The sequence below is a fragment of the Cyprinus carpio genome, chromosome A17 (genome assembly GCF_018340385.1).
Source record: "Cyprinus carpio isolate SPL01 chromosome A17, ASM1834038v1, whole genome shotgun sequence".
Classification (NCBI taxonomy): domain Eukaryota; kingdom Metazoa; phylum Chordata; class Actinopteri; order Cypriniformes; family Cyprinidae; genus Cyprinus; species Cyprinus carpio.
This window is the reverse complement of record NC_056588.1, coordinates 25,677,540-25,682,539: the sequence shown is the minus strand read 5'-3', so window position 1 is coordinate 25,682,539 and position 5,000 is coordinate 25,677,540. Positions and strand designations below refer to the sequence as shown.

The 5,000-nt window shown below is 47.1% G+C and overlaps 1 pseudogene; it reads left to right on the top strand.

Annotated features, from left to right (window-relative positions):
- The first annotated feature begins 401 nt into the window (after positions 1 to 401).
- The window catches only part of LOC122134352, an 11,670-nt pseudogene continuing 7,071 nt past the window's right edge, over positions 402 to 5,000 (top strand).

The following is a 5,000-nucleotide window of genomic DNA, read 5'->3' as shown; positions in this document are numbered from 1 at the left end:
AATCACAAACACACTGCGCAGCTGTCAGAAGAACAGCACACAGTCAGACCAGCATTTCATCTGTTTAATTGCTAAAATTCACAAACGGTTTTAAAATATGAAACAATGCAAATATTTCCAGATGCCACATGGTTTCATTTTTCGAATAAAATGCAAAAAAAAGGACCTAAGTGTACAAAAGTGCTATAATATAACAGCAATATAATATAGATTGTGTTTGTGTACTGTATGTAGTGTGTAATAACAATGTAATAAGTCGTGTTATTAGCATTTTTATTAGTCACCAGCTATTTTTATAAATATCTATTCATTCCTTTCCGTCGTATAATACCATTCTACCACACTATTATAAATGTGTTATAATAATAATAATAATAATACTAAGGAGAGATCTATTAATTTTATGCTGCACATTATTTTGAAATAAAAGCCCGTGAGCAGAGTGAAATCGAGTCACTTCCGGTTCCTGCGTCGCTTGTCGTCTCTGTCCGAACAGAGCGGTGTCGACTCTCAAAGATTCATTCGCTTCGCTCGATGAAGTCAGCGGACGCGCGCCTGTTCAAAACAAACGCACGAGTGAATCGATTCCCTGTCGGAAATGACTCCCAACAGCAACTTCGTCTTGTGTAGTCCAGTTTGGAAAAGAAGAAACGGGGAGGAAGGGAAGTAGTTTAATCCGGTTAGAGAGCTGAAAGTGTGTTCGCGCGAGAGTGTGTCGCAGATGTGTGTGATCTGAGGCGATCTTTGCGGCGCGGGAGTTAAATCAATGCTCAGGCCGCGCTGAAGCAGGCCCAGATCCAGCTCCGAGCCTACAGGCGACCGTGCGCCGCGTCGAGCGTCGGGAAGATGTCTCTGGAGGAGTACGAGCGGCACTACGCCTCTCTGAACTCAGAGTCTGGGTGTGAATTAGTCAGCGGAAGATCATCAGCATCTGGAGCTTTCAGCGGAGAAGAGGAGAGACTGCACTACATCCCCATCCGAGTGCTGGGGAAGGGCTCTTTCGGGGAGGCGACGCTGTACAGACGCACTGAGGTGAGCAGCACGCTCATTATATATTCAAATCGCCGCAATTAACAGCACACGTCACTGTCCGAGGACGGGGACTCTGCTCTGATTGGTGGATTGGGCGCTCGGGCCACGCCCACTGATAATGAGGGGCCTGTTGTTCAAAAAGCTGAATCTGGATCCAGGATCACGTGATCCGTCTTACTTCTTTTAAATCGGGTTGGATCACAATGATCCGGATCCACACTTTTCCAGATGAGTGTTATTGTTGATTGCATTTTATTAAAAGAAGATATTGTTTGTTTGATCAAATATATTTTGTGGTGTTTTTATCTGTTGTTTTTGTGAGTGTGTTGTGTGAAAAGTGATGTAAAAAGACTTTAAATTAAATATTATATTATTAGCATTTTATGGCATCACAATCTCTTTTTTAATAGGTAGCCCATTGTCTACCTTTATGGCATCACAATCTCTTTTTTAATAGGTAGCCCATTGTCTACCTGTCTAATGTATGTATATATATATTAGGGCTGCACAGTTAAGGGATGCCACAATTACACCCAATCGTTTGTAGAGGCGCAAATTATTTGGAGAAATTAGAAAAAGTAAATTGTTATTTCATTTTTGTTTTGTGTGTTTATATGGGGTCATATGATGTTTCTAAAAATAACATTATTTGGTGTAATGAAATGTGTTTATGTGATTTAAGGTAAACCATGTTTAAGGTTCAAAAAACACATTATTTTCCACATACTGTATATTATTGATTCTCCTCTATGCCCCGTCTTCTGAAACACAGCGATTCTTACAAAAGTGAGGTGTGCTGTGATTGGGCAGCTATCCAGTGCTTTGTGATTGGCCGAATTCCTCAAGTGTGTGACAGAAATATTACGCCTCTTACTACACTGTGATGCCATCTCCCGGCACGACGAGACAAAACCAATAAAACCCATTACAAACGAAGCATTTGTTGCATCCAGTGGGGCTATAATTACTGATTATAATGACTTATACTGTCTTTTTTACATGTTGCGTTGCGTATCGGGCCGTATAAACATAAAACTATGTCTGCATTTCTGATCTGAGAAACAAGAAGCGCTACTCTACACTGCTCAGAACTTGCGTTTGAATCATCAGTTGCAAATTCTTTAAATATGAAAACATACTTACAGGCTGTGAGTCAGAAGCGCCAGACTGTACTTGCAAAGTTGGAACTGCCCCACTTTATAGAAACAGACTTTGCCTTCTTTCTTTGTGTGAACATCTGGGCGGTGTTATGCAAATCTTCTCACATAGTGATGTAGAGATGTGGGGGCGTGTTTAAACGAGCCATTTTAGGAGGGTGTGGTTGACTCTTAACTTTTAAAAAGAATACACGTTTACATTAATCTACACCCCGCCTCCAGCAGCGCGACACGTGTACATTAATCTACACCCGCCTCCAGCAGCTTAACGTACACGTTACATTAATCCTGCAACCTGCCTCCAGCAAGCGCGACACGTTTTACATTATCTACACCCCGCCTCCAGCAGCGCGACACTTTTACATTAATCTACACCCGCCCCAGCAGCGCGCACGTTGTACAGTTAATCGACACCCGCCTCCCACACGTTTACATTAATCTACACCTGCCTTCAGCAGCGTGACCACAGGTTTACATTAATCTACCCCGCCTCCAGCAGCGCGAACACATTTACATTAATCCTACAACCCGCCTCCAGCAGCGCGAACATGGTTTAAATTAGATTACACACACGCCAGGCAGTACCATTTACGTTAATCTCACCCCAGCCTCCAGCATCGCGTTACACGTTTACGTTAATCTACACCCCGCCTCCAGCAGCGCGACACGTTTACATTAATCTACACCCCGCCTCCTACAGCATGCGCTACACCCGTTCATGCAGCGCATTAATCTACACCCGGCCTCCAGCAGCGCATCAAGTTTTACATTAATCGTACAACCCCGCCTAACAGCAGCGCGACACTTTACATTAATCTACACCCGCCTCCAGCAGCGCGAACAAGTGTACATTAATCTACACCCGCCTCCCGCAGCGCGACACGTTTACATTAATCTACACACCGCCTCCCAGCATGTCCGCTACACGTTTACATTAATCTACACCCGCCTCCAGCAGCGCGACACGTGTACGTTAATCTACACCCGCCTCCAGCAGCGCGACACGTTTACATTAATCTACACCCGCCTCCAGCATGCTACACGTTTACATTAATCTACCCCCGCCTCCAGCAGCGCTACACGTTTACATTAATCTATTCACCCGCCTCCAGCAGCGCGACACGTTTTACATTAATCTACACCCGCCTTCCAGCAGCGCGACCACGTGTGGATGTTAATCTACACCCGCCTCCAGCAGCGCGGACACGGTTACATTTAATCTACACCCGCCTCCAGCAGCGCGACACAAAGGTACATTAATCTACACCCGCCACCAGCAGCGCGTACACGTTTACATTAATCTACACCGTTTTCCAGGCAGCGCTACACCGTTACATTATCTAAAAACTCCAGCCCCGCCCTCCCAGTCAGGCGCTCAGCGCGCGACGTTTACATTAATCTACACCCGCCTCCAGCAGCGCGAGGACACGTTTACATTAATCATATGACCCGCCTCCCAGCCAGCGCGACACGTTACGTTAATCTAACCCCCCGCCTCCAGCAGCGCGACACGTGTACATTAATCTACACCCGCCTCCAGCAGCGCGACACGTGTACGTTAATCTACACCCCGCCTCCAGCAGCGCGACACGTTTACATTAATCTACACCCGCCTCCAGCAGCGCGACACATTTACATTAATCTACACCCCGCCTCCAGCAGCGCCGACAACGTGTTTACATTAATCTACACCCGCCTCTCCAGCAGCGCGGACACGTTTTCGTTTATATTAATCTAGACTCCGGCTGCGGGACACGTTTACATTTAATCTACACCCCGCCTCCAGCAGCGCGACACGTTTACATTAATATCACACCCGCCTCCCAGCAGCGCGACACGTTTACATAATCTACACACCCGCCTCCAGCAGCGCGACACGTGTACATTAATCTACACCCCGCCTCCAGCAGCGCTACACGTTTACATTAATCTACACCCAACTCCAGCAGCGCGACACGTTTACATTAATCTACACCCCCCTCCAGCAGCGTGACACAGTGTACATTAATCTACACCCGCCTCCAGCAGCGCAAAACGTTTACCATAATTTACAAATGCCTTCAGCAGCAGCGACACGTTTTTACATAATCTACACCCGCCTCCAGCAGCGCGACAACGTTACATTAATTCTACACCTGCCTCCAGCAGCGCTACACGTTTACATTAATCTACACCCCGCCTCCAGCAGCGCAACACGTTTACATTAATCTACACCCGCCTCCAGCAGCGGACACGTTTACATTAATCTACACCCCGCCTACAGCAGCGCGGACACGTTTACATAATCTTACCCTGCCTTCAGCAGCGCGACACGTTGACATTAATCTACACCCCGCCTCCAGCAGCGCGGACACGTTTTACCTTAATCTACACCCCGCCTCCAGCAGCGTGACACCGTTTACATTAATCTACACCCGCCTCCAGCAGTGCTACACGTTTACCTTAATCTACACCCGCCTCCAGCAGCGCAACACGTTTACATTAATCTACACCCGCCTCCAGCAGCGCGACACGTTTACATTAATCTACACCCGCCTCCAGCAGCGTCGACACGTTTACATTAATCTACACCCCCGCATCCAGCAGCGCTACCGTTTACATTATCTACACCCGCTCCAGCAGCGCGACACGTTTACATTAATCTACACCCGCCTTCAGCAGCGCGACACGTTTACATTAATCTACACCCCGCCTCCAGCAGCGCTACACGTTTACATTAATCTACACCCGCCTCCAGCAGCGCGACACGTGTACATTAATCTACACCCGCCTCCAGCGCAGCGTGACATGTTTACATTAATCTACACCCGC